At 33.3% G+C, this 12,498-nt stretch overlaps 1 long non-coding RNA gene across 9 annotated transcripts in view; it reads left to right on the top strand.

Moving 5' to 3' along the window:
• LOC137496532 (uncharacterized) overlaps positions 1-12,498 on the top strand; it is a 165,272-nt gene that overhangs the window by 1,191 nt on the left and 151,583 nt on the right. For all 9 annotated transcript variants that reach the window (XR_015500669.1, XR_015500666.1, XR_015500670.1 and 6 more), the window contains exon 2: positions 2,187-2,333. This is a non-coding gene — a long non-coding RNA (uncharacterized LOC137496532). The remainder of the gene's footprint in view (positions 1-2,186; positions 2,334-12,498) is intronic.

A 12,498-nucleotide genomic window follows, 5' to 3' on the forward strand; every position in this document is an offset into this window, starting at 1 on the left:
AATGTAAGCATTATAATACTCATTTTTTTGTATGCTATTGTTCATGTTATGCAATAAAAAAATACAATTCAGTCTGGTTGGCAGGTTTTAGCTGGTCAACCTGGCTGGTTTTAGAGCGGTTTTGGCCATTCCAGCCTGGGAAATGACCAGCTAAAACCAGCTCGGCCATCCTAGCCAGGCAGTTGTTGCTAGATCGGATACGTTTGCGGCCAGAAGTTAACCAGAATTACTTATATTATTTATTAAATTTATTTTAAATGTATTTTATCAACGTCTGCCCCAACCCTAAACCTAACCGTCACAGTAATGTAAAAACAGTAGTTGTACCGAGTATTATTTATGTTATCTATTTAATTACCCAATAAGTTGTATTTTTAACAACTTTTTTTAACCCCAACCCTAACTCCAACCGTCACAGTACTGTAAAAATATAAATTATTATTATACAGTGTCATAAAAAAATGCTGCTTTATTAATGTTCATATCTGATCTAGACTTTACCTAGTCAGCCTGGAAGACCTGACAAAACCAGTTATGTCCAGCTTAAACCAGGCTGGAAATGGCCAAAACTTCTCTAAACCCCCTCTAAAATCAGGCCGGTCAAAAACTATTTGTATTTTTAAATTCTATTTATTTTTAAGTGCTTTCTCTGCTGAAAAAAAACAGCTTAAATCAGCCTTTTTTTTAGCAGAGAAAGCCCTTAAAAATGAATAGAATTTTAAATTACAAATAGTTTTCATTGAATATCTAAAACAACTAAAACAAAAAATTAAAAAACGATTAGAATAAAAGTAGGAGAAAGCACAAACAAAAATTATAATATACAAAATATATAAAATATACAGTTAAAGACACAATTTGTAGCCCATATGACAAATATTTAATTCTTTTTACAAATATTTCATGTGACAAGCAAGAAAACGTTGACAATTTAACTCACCAACACGGGAAGAACATGCAAACTGACCCAGCTGGGAGAAACGCCAACTGCGTGGTTAGCACTGTTGCCTCACAGCAAGAATGTCACTGGTTCGAGTCCCAGCTGGGTCAGTTGGCGTTTCTGTGTGGAGTTTGCATGTTTTCCTCGTGTTGGTGTAGGTTTCCTCCGGGTGCTCCAGTTTCCCTCACAGTCCAAACACATGCGCTATAGGAGAATTGATTAACTAAATGGCCGTATTGTATGAGTTTGTGTGTGTGAGACTGAGTGTGTATGGGTGTTTCCCAGTACAGAAGAGCAGCTGGAATGGCATCCACTGTGTAAAACATATGCTGAATACAGTAAGTTGGCGGTTCATTCTGCTGTGGTGACCCCTGATGAATAAAGAAACTAATCTGAAGGAAAATTAATGAACAAATTAATATATTAGGATTAAAAAAATAATAAAAATAACAATAATAATTAAAATAATAGCGCTCAAATAAAAACAGTAGAGTACATTCTTTAAAATTTCTTCTTTTGTGTTGAACAGGAACTCATAAAGGTTTGAAACCACTCGAGGAAGAGTAAACAGTGAGCAAATGTTCATTTTAGGTGATTTAACCCTTTAATCTGAATAGTATCTTGCAAAATATCTAGTAAAATAGTGTGTGCTGTCATCATAGCAGAAAACAAATAGTTATTAGAAATTAGTTATTTAAACTATTATGTTTGAAAATGTGATCCGTTACACATCACTTATTTGAATAATCATTGTATAAAATACTATAATACAATATAAATAAACCCAGATGGAGCAGACTGAGTGATTGTTCAACATCAGTTTAACAGGGTCTGATAAACCCGTGTGTTTTCAGACTCCTTTACTGGCGCTTCAGTGTTTGCTCAGCGAGTTCTGCCACTCGTCGTCATGGAAACAGGCGTGTTTATCCTGGAGAAGCCCAGAGGAATGTTCTGGAGAAGCACACGTCTGTATTGAAGGCCCAGTTTGATCATTACTGGAGTCATATGGAGATCAGGCTTAGATTTTCTGGTTGCGATTAATTGAAGATGATCAGTTCATTCATTCATTTATTGTCTTTATAACTCAGTTTGAACTTTGGTAAATTTGACTTATGAAACTGAATTCGCCATTAATAAACCTGACTTACCAAGATAAGCCTGGCTTTTACTCTAAGCTTGGTTTATGGAACAGCCCCCAGGCCTGAGTATGATAAACATTGATATGAACAAGTAATGTCTATTGCAGGATATGATGAAGCAGTGGACCAGATGACGAGGAGGATGATATGGAGCCAGGAACACAGGAATCAGGGAACGCACAACCAGAGGAGACTAGGAGGGAATCGCACAAGGAGGAGAGTCGCAGACACTGGAGATCACAGGGAATAGACAGGCAAGTATAACTGATATGTAGGGCCAGACGGAATCTGAGGATGTTTTTTGCCATTTCTGTGGAGAATTTTGGTAAAAGTCTGCAGATTTCTGCAGAATTATTTTGGGAGTATCATAAATAAAACCTTAATTTATGAAATAAAAATAATATCTTTTTAACTTTTATTTAATGTTTTGAATGCGAATCCATAGATTCACTTTATTTGATAAATAAGGCAAGTGTCTCATATAATATCTCTAGTAAAAGACAGAAAATAATTCTGTACAAACTGCATAGTGCATAAATCAGATGAACATTTTCACATTAGTCAATAATATTACTGAAATGAATAAAAAAAACTGAATAAATATAGATTTACACACATTTACTCAAGTAAATAAACAGAATTAATGATGGGCTAAAAATCTGCTGAATTCTGCGCGGACAGATTCCAGGTGGGCTTATTCGTAATGGTTTCACTGACAGTGGTCGCACTAGAGTTTGTGCATCCAAAATTCTGTAGGTGGGATTAAACAAGATGATTCGACATTAAAAAAGCGAGCGATTGTTCCATAGTCAATCCAAGCTTATTCTGAAAACGTTGTCCCACGTTTCTGGAGACAGCGGATTACGTCCCGGGAGGTATGTACAACCGCGTTTATTTTTTTCAAGCGAACGCTGCAGGGCGGTGTGACGCTGTTCCCTTTCGTGCTTGCCTTACCTCCTTGTGTAGGGCTTCCCCGCTGCAGGCTCGAGATGCAGAGAGGAGTCGACCACGGCGATCGGTTTCGAGTCCGGGGAAGAGCAGTTCCAGCAATCAGGTAAGACAAAAACAGGATCCCAAAAATTAAGTTAACGAGTTTCGTGACAGGGTGAGAACGCGGTGAAATTCGAAAACGTGGTAAGTTAGAGGAAAAAAAAAATCGGGGCTTTATTTTTTTGGACGGTTTTTGTAAACTGTTGCTCGGGTTTAGGGAAGCGAGTGGGCGGGCGGGTCGATCGTTAAAAATTGGTTGGGTTCGGGGAAGGAGGAGGGCGGGTTGGCCAATTGGCCGGTCGCGCAGTCAATCATCCGGTCAGTCGGACAGCGGCCTCCGGCGGGTTCACGCGAGAACAACACGGGCGCGAACCGCACTCGCGAGAGGCGTCTGAGAAGCGAAAAAGCGCACAACAGCGGCCTCTCACGGATTCGCGAAAACAAAAACTGCAGCCGTACATACCCGCCGGGACGTATTCCGCGGTCTCCAGAAATGTCCGCGGGACTACGTTTCCACAATGAGCCCCGGTTGTCCATAGTTTAAATTTCTGTCTGGAGAGGTGATGTTTTGATCTTCGATTGCTCTCAGACAGTCATGTGATGTGATTTCACAGGTGAGAGATCACCAAGCTTGAACTTTCGACAGCAAAACTTGTCGCATGCAAAACTTGGAGCTCGACCTTGTGTTTTTGGTCTGACGCAGTTGCATGCTTACGAATGTAAGTCCATGGTTTCCGCTACATTCATTCTTCCATGGCGGGGCGCCACGCCAAAATTGATACCACCACGGCAACATAACAGCTTCTTATTCAAAACATTCAGTCATGTTTTTTATAAATAGCACCAAAGCGTTTTACAAGGTAAGTGAATTATAACAGCGCAAACTTTTCTGTAATCATAGTAGTGATTGACTGACAAGTGCGTGATGCGTGAGGCAAGCAAACACGACTTATAGCCGTTTCACTTTAGCAGATGCATTAATGCCTCTCTGTAGGTCTATTGGACACATTCATAAATATTCCTAGCAAATCTAATCAATGTTGGAGACATACTCGATACATAAATGTACTAAATCGCACTTTTGCAGTGTTTATTTGAGAGCGCGCAAGAAGATCTGCACTTAAGCGTGTATTTGAGGGGATGTGCAAGAAGCTTTGTGCACGAGCAGAGGAAATTGGCGCACAAGCGAAGAGATTCGCATGCTTGAAGGCGATTACATAAATGTGATCTCCATTTGTAATACTGCGCTCACAACATTTGTCATTGAAATAACGCCACGGGTTGTTGGTAGATCTGTGTAAAAGGCCTGCCGCCACAGCTGGAAAAATCCTAGAGGAAACACTGAAGTCTATGGGGAGAAAAGTGCAGTGCGACCGCAGCTTTTGTCCTTCTGTCGAGTGAGGGACGGTGAGGGTTTATATAGGGTTGACGTGCAGGTAAAGAGCTGATTTGTACTCTGTGTGGACAGTGATTGTGATGATGGTGGTGATTGAGTGACTTTGTGTACATGGACATCAGCAATGGAGTTATTTGCCTTAATCTGAGTTAGACATTAATATGTTTAAGGTGTTTACATGAGCTGCTTTTTGTATGTTCCTTTTATGATCCCGTTTTACATGCTATATACATAATTCGATTAACACAATCGCCTCTCAGCAAGAAGGTCGCTAGTTCGAGTCCCAGTTGGCATTTCTGTGTGGAGTTTGCATGGTGTCCCCGTGTTGGCATGGGTTTTCTGTGGGTGCTCCGGTTTCCCCAGTCCACATGTGCTATAGGGGAATTGGGTAAGCTGAAATTGGGTGAGTGTGAATAGCTAGAAGGGCATCTGCTGCATAAAACTTATGCTGGATAAGTTGGCGGTTCATTCTGCTGTGGCGACCCCAGATTAATAAAGGGACTAAGCGGAAAAGAAAAAGAATGAATGAATGAATAAACATCTACTTTTAATGGACAGTTTTATATTTCTGTGTGGTTTTTAATATGGTTGTGTCATTTTCAGTGCATCATGGGATTGTAGTCTTTGTATTTTTCACTGATTTACACACACTTCTGTGCTTTAAATCAATGTCAGTATTGTTGTTATTCTCCTGATAGTGGTTGCTTTGCTTTAATGACTTATTACAGTTTACCCAACACTATTTTAAAATCCCTATGGAACAAAATGAGAGGGAGAAATCCGCCTGTAATGGCCGCGAACAGCTCTATTGCAGCCAGAATCCTGAATACTGAATAAATCCCCTACATTAGTGTGAACTGATCATTACAGGGCAAACACAAGCCACCCTAATTACAGCACAATGAATGCAGAGAGGCGATACAGCAGAGCATCGCTGACTCTGTAAACACATTCATTACATCGCACAGCTTCAGCTCATTTCTGCACTACAGCTTCCACTAGAGGCCAGCATTTAATTCACATTGGCTCAGTGTGAGCCTGCCTCAACGCATGCAGAACACACACCTCTGCATTCACAGTCACTGCACCTTCACTGAAGTCAAACTCAAGCAGTTTTAGGTGCATTACAGCACTTTAGAAGTAAATTACATGTAGGGAGTCTGAGAAATAATCACGGTTTCACGGTTATCACGATTATTTTGCATTCATTCATTTCAAACCCCACTAGTTTAGAAAATAAGAGGAACACCTTTTATTGTACAGCGTTATTTATTGCTGTGCTGTAACTAATTAATACAGCACAAAATAACATCAAAAACACTCTCTTTGAGTTTAAAAATAAGTGAATACTATTGACATTTAAACATAAATATTTTTACACTGTAAATAAATGAAAGAACAATAAATAAATAAATAAATGAATAAACAAACAAATAAATAAATAAATAAATAAATAAATAAATAAACAAACAAATAACTATATAAATAAACAAGCAAACAAATAAATAAATAGATAAATAAATAAATAAATAATCAAACAAACAAACAAAAAATAAACAAACAAACAAACAAACAAATAAATAAATAAACAAACAAAAATATATATATAAATAAATAAACAAACCAATAAACAAACAAACATGAATAAATAAATAAATAATAAATAAATAAATAAATAAATAAATAAATAAACAAACAAACAAATATATAAATAAATAAATGAACAAATAAATAAATAAATACATAAACAAACAAACTAACAAACTATAAATAAATAAATAAATAAATAAATAAACAAATAAATAAATAAATACATAAACAAACAAACATATAAATAAATAAATAAATAAATAAGAACAAAAAAAAACAACAACAGTATTTGTCTAATGCAGGGCTTGAAATTGCCAGTGCTCCCAAAATGTAGGAGCACCAAAAAAAAGTAGGAGCACCCCCGAAAATGATTGAGCACCACTGCAACTTGTATAGTAACAGATTTCTTGTATTCGATAACAACATCAATTATGACTAACAAAAACCAGAAACAACTATCTAACTAATGCTGTGATGACTTACTAATATATGTGCAATAATTCCATAATGAACATCTAATATTTATAAAATATTAATGATGACGATGATCACAATAATACTAACAATGAATTATATTTCCCATGATCATGCTGCCTTAAATGTGAGTTATCTGCTATAAAATGTCCTACTGTTACTTTATGAAAACTAAATTTATGGTTTGCATCAAACACAAATGAAGCACTGCAGTAAGTAATATTTATTTTGAACTATTGCTTTTATATGCATGTCAATTTATTAAACAGAAAGAATGGACAAAAGAAAGTAAGAAAAGTCTTACTTCTGCACCTCTTTAGTGCAACACCGTTGTCATGAGCCGCAGTTTCAGTTTAAACGCTGTAAAGGCGAACTCCTTTGGCGATGATGTATACATGTGGCGATGACAAATATTATTAATGACATTATTCATTCATTCATTCGTTTTCTTTTCGGCTTAGTCCCTTTATTAATCCGGGAATTATCCATCTCTGGAAATTAATGACATTATTAAAATAAAATTTAACGGGTAAATTAATAAATAATATTAAAAATTGTAATAAATACTGTTTTTACTGGGTTGGGGTGGGGTAGATGTTAATAAAACATAATTAATGGGTAAATTAGTAAATAATATCAATAATTCTTGGTATAATTACTGTTTTTAAATTACTGTGAGGATTGGGTTAGGGGTAAATAGTTGTAAATAAAATACAATTAATGGGTAAACTAATAAATAATATTAATAATTATAATTACTGTTTATACATTACTGTGATGGTTGGGTTTAGGATTGGAGTAGGGGTATAGAAGTTAATAAAACATAATTATTGGGTAAATTAGTAAATAATATCAATAATTCTCATTATATTAACTGTGTTCACATTACTGTGAGAGTTGGGGTTGGGGTGTAGATGTTAATAAAACATAATTATTTGGCAAATTAGTAAATAATCTCAATAATTCTCGTTATAATTTCTGTTTTTACATCACTGTGAGGATTGGAGTAGTGGTAAAGACGTTATTAAAACATAATTATTTGGTAAATTAGTAAATAATATCAATAATTCTCATTAAATTTACTGTTTTTACATCACTGTGAGGATTAGAGTAGGGGTATAGTCGTTATTAAAACATAATTATTGGGTAAATTAGTAAATAATATTAATAATTCTCGTTATATTAACTGTGTTTACATTACTGTGAGAGTTGGGGTAGGGGTGTATATGTTAATAAAACATAATTATTTGGTAAATTAATAAATAATATCATTAATTCCAGTCACAATTATTGTTTTTACATTACTGTGAGGGTTGGGGTAGGAGTAGATGCTAATAAAATACAAATAAAGGGTACTTTAATAAATAATATACATAATTCTCTAATATCCGTCTGCAGCTGTATCCCTTCTAGCAACAACCGTGTGTTTTCTCCAGGAGAGGGCAGTATAAGAACAGACACAGACTGATATAACAGCATTCAGCCAAACAGGTCAACTCTCAGCAGGTTTCTGTTGTCTGACTACTCAATATTTTGTCAGAATCGGTTGCCAGAAGTGTTCATCAGCTCTGGAAGCTTCACCTCGGCAATCTGCATTGCGAGAAAGGCGTCTGTGAAAACACATGAAAGCTGCGTTTCAGCATGATTACAGTCGGTATTCATTATAGATGGATCACACTGCAAAAATGCATTGATTTCATGATTCATTTGTGTTTTTCCAGTGAACTAACCCTTAAAGGGACAGATAGATTTACTGTATGTTCAGATTAAATAAAGCACAAGTGTGTTTTGAAGAGGTTACAGCTCACACTGCAAAAAAGTGCTCATCTCTAGCTCAAGTTTAGAGATCAAGCTTGATTTAAGGAAAAACTCACTTCATTTTGGTATATTATTTCTTAAAACAAGACAGTATGTTTTGCTTGTCTAGAAAATGCTTCTTGATTTAAGAACTTTTAGATATTTGGACTAGAAACAAGACAAAAAATCGAAGTAAGAAAAGCATTTTTTGCTGTGCATAGTCTTGTTTTCAGAAATAAGTCAATATTAAGTGAGTTTTTCCACAAAAAAAGCTAAATAATCTGACAATGGCGTAAGATAAATAATCTAGTTTTTCATTTTGATTTAAGATTATTTATTCTACCCCATTGGCAGATTATTTAGCTTGTTTTATGCAAAAGCTCGCTTAATTTTGACTCATTATTTCTGAAAACAAGACAATATTTTTGCTTGTTGGCTTCTTGATTTAGGAATGTTCAGATATTTGGACTAGAAACAAGACAAAAACTTAATGTAAGAAAAGCTTTTTTGCAAAATACACTTGTTCTTCAATTTAATATGAAGATAAGCATGATCCATCTGTGCCTTTAAGGGTTAGTTCACTCAAAAAAAATAAAGAACTGAATAATTTACTCCCATCATGTCTCTTCAATATCAGACTTTCATTTTAAGAATGAAACTGAAGATGAAAATATTCACATAAAACTGATGATTCAAAACGACGAGACTGAACAATCACATCAATTAAGTGGTTTAATGAAAGTCACAGTGCAAAACTGATTTTCTTACATCGATTTTTTTAATCTTGTTTCTAATCCAAATATCTAAAAAGTCTTAAATCAAGAAACAAAACATATTGTCTTGTTTTAAGAAATAATATGCCAAACTGAAGTGAGTTTTTCCGTAAATCAAGCTAAATAATCTGCCAATAGGGTAAGCAAAATAATCTTGTTTTTCGATTTGTGATAAGATTATTTTGCTTACCCCATTGGCAGATTATTTAACTTGATTTAAGGAAAAACTCACTTCATTTTAGCATATTATTTCTTAAAACAAGACAGTATGTTTTGCTTGTCTAGAAAATGCTTCTTGATTTAAGAACTTTTAGATATTTGGACTAGAAACAAGACAAAAAATCGAAGTAAGAAAAGCATTTTTTGCTGTGCATAGTCTTGTTTTCAGAAATAAGTCAATATTAAGTGAGTTTTTCCTCAAAACAAGCTAAATAATCTGACAATGGGGTAAGATAAATAATCTAGTTTTTCATTTTGATTCAAGATTATTTATGTTACCTCATTGGCAGAATATTTTGCTTGCATTAAACAAAAACTCACTTAATTTTGACTCATTTCTAAAAACAAGACTATATGTTTTGCTTGTTTAGAAAATGCTTCTTGGTTTAAGAATTTTGAGATATTTGGACTAGAAACAAGACAAAAGCTCTGTAGTTTTTGCAGTGTGAGCTGTAACCTCAGCAAAATACACTTGTCCTTTTATTTAATATGAAGATAAGCATGATCCATCTGTCCCTTCAAGGGTTAGTTCACTCAAAAAATAAGAAATGAATAATTTACTCCCATCATATTTCTTCAGTATCACACTTTCATTTTAAGAACGAAACTGAAGATGTTTTTAATCAGTCAAAGATTTCTGTCTGTCCCTTGAAAATATTCATTGAAATCTGACACTTCAAAACAAACAGATCAAAAATCCACAGAAATTAAGTGATTTAATCAAAGTCACAGTGCAAAACTGCTTTTTTTACTGCTTTTTTCCCTTGTTTCTAGTCCAAATATCTAAAAATTCTTAAATCAATAAGCATTTTCTAGACGAGTACAAAATATTGTCTTATTTTCAGAATAAGTTAAAGTGAAGTGAGTTTAAAACAGGATAAATAATCTGCCAATGGGATGAGAAAAGTAAACTAGTTTTGCATTTAAGATTATTTGTTACATATTTTCAGATTATTTTGCTTGTTTTAAGGAAAAAGTCACCTCATTTTGACTCATTATTTCTGAAAACAAGACACAAAAAATATTTATTAATTTACATTAAACAGAGCATAAGAAAACAAATGACATTAGTTATCTTTGTCCCGCATGAACCAGAAGCTGCAGCCATCTTTTATAATATTTTGTGACGCAGTTCCTAGAGAAACGGAATATTAAATGAGAAAGCTGTGGGCGTGGCTTCTTTTTCTACTGCGAGCTGATTGGATGTAGCAAAGTAGGCGTTTCATTTAGATAGATGGGGAAAATGGTTAGTTCTGATGTCACGTGTACTTTAATGAGTCCTCATGTATGATGGTGGTGTATTCATCTGAACACATCTGACGAGTTTACCAATTTCCTCCTGAATCGAGGTGAACATGCATTGGTCTGAGAGCCATGCAAGCGTGACATTCACGACGCGCGTGACATTATCCAGCAGAAATTAGTTCTGGGTGGCTTTAAAAATGTGTGTCACGCTCTCCATTAATCACAGCAGAGTCTGGAGGAGAGCTGCGTTTATATCCATGCACAAAGCCAAGAGGAGTCTGAGACCTGATGCACGCACACATCCCTATTGCTGTTGTCATGTTTCTAGTCCAGATATCTAAAAATCTATGGATGTATGGATGTTTCTCAGTACTGGGTTGCGGCTGGAAGGGCATCTGCTGTGCAAAACATATGCTGGAATAGTTGGCGGTTCATTCCACTGTGGCAACCACTGATAAATAAAGGGACTAAACTGAAGGAAAATGAATGAATGTTGTATTTTTTCATTTCAGTTTTAGGGTTATTATATTGTATAGAAGAATATTGTACAATTATATTGTATTCTTAAAATGTGTAATTTTTTCATTATTTTGTTATTTTTATTTGAGAATTAAAAAAAGTTTATTATAATTTAGATTTTTATAATTATTTTAGTTCTTTAATTTTAAACCAAAGTGAAACCTAAATGTGATTTTTTGTATGTTTTTTCAGATAAGGTTTATTTTATTTTAGAGAAACAATTAAACAAAAAATACATTTTTCCTTTTTGCATGTACTATTTTTTAGTTTTTCAGTTTTATGTTTTAGAACTATATTGGTTTTTATATTATTTTATATCATTTATTATTATTATTATTATTATTATTATTATTATTATTATTATTATTATTATTGTTTATTATTATTATTATTTGTAGTATCATTATTATTGTTATTATTATTATTATCATTTATTATTATTATTATTATTATTATTATTATTATTTATTTTTAAATTATTATCATTATTATTATCAATATTTTTATTATTATTATTATTATTATTATTATAATTATTTATTATTATTATTATGATTTATTATTATTATATTATTATTATTATTATTATTTGTAGTATCATCATTATTATTATTATTATCATTATTATTATTGTTGTTATTTATTTATTATTATTATTATCAATATTTTATTATTATTATTATTATTATTATTATTATTATTATTATTATTACTATCATTATATTATTATTATTATTATTACTATCATTATATTATTATTATTATCATTATTTTTATTATTAATATTATCATTATTTTATTATTATAATTATTATCATTATTTATTATTATTATTATTATTATTATTTATTTATTTTATTTTTTATTTATTACTATTATTATTTTGATATTTAAAACAAATATATGTATCATAATGTATTTTTCATAATTAATTTACTACTTTGATTATATACACAAATTAAACCTAAATGTACATATAACATTTTTTTTCACATAAGGTTTGTTTCAGGGGACATGGTGTCTCAGTGGTTAGCACTGTAGCCTCACAGCAATAAGGTCGCTGGTTCAGTTGTCATTTCTGTGTGGAGTTTGCATGTTCTCCCCTTGTTGGCATGGGTTTCCTCCGGGTGCTCCCGTTTCCCCCACAAGTCCAAACACAAACGCTATAGGGGAATTGGTTAACTAAATTGGCCGTAGTGTATGAGTGTGTGTGTGAATGAGTGTTTCTCAGTACTGGGTTGCAGCTGGAAGGGCCTCTGCTGCGTAAAACATATGCTGGATTAGCTGGCGGTACATTCCGCTGTGGTGACTCCTGTTATATAAGGGACAAAGCTGAAGGAAAATTAATGAATGTAGTTTTTTTATTTAAAAAACAAACAAACAAACAAACAAACAAACAAACAAACAAAAATAGAC

The sequence above is a fragment of the Danio rerio genome, chromosome 10 (assembly GCF_052040795.2).
Source record: "Danio rerio strain M-AB ecotype USA chromosome 10, GRCz13ab, whole genome shotgun sequence".
Classification (NCBI taxonomy): Eukaryota; Metazoa; Chordata; class Actinopteri; order Cypriniformes; family Danionidae; genus Danio; species Danio rerio.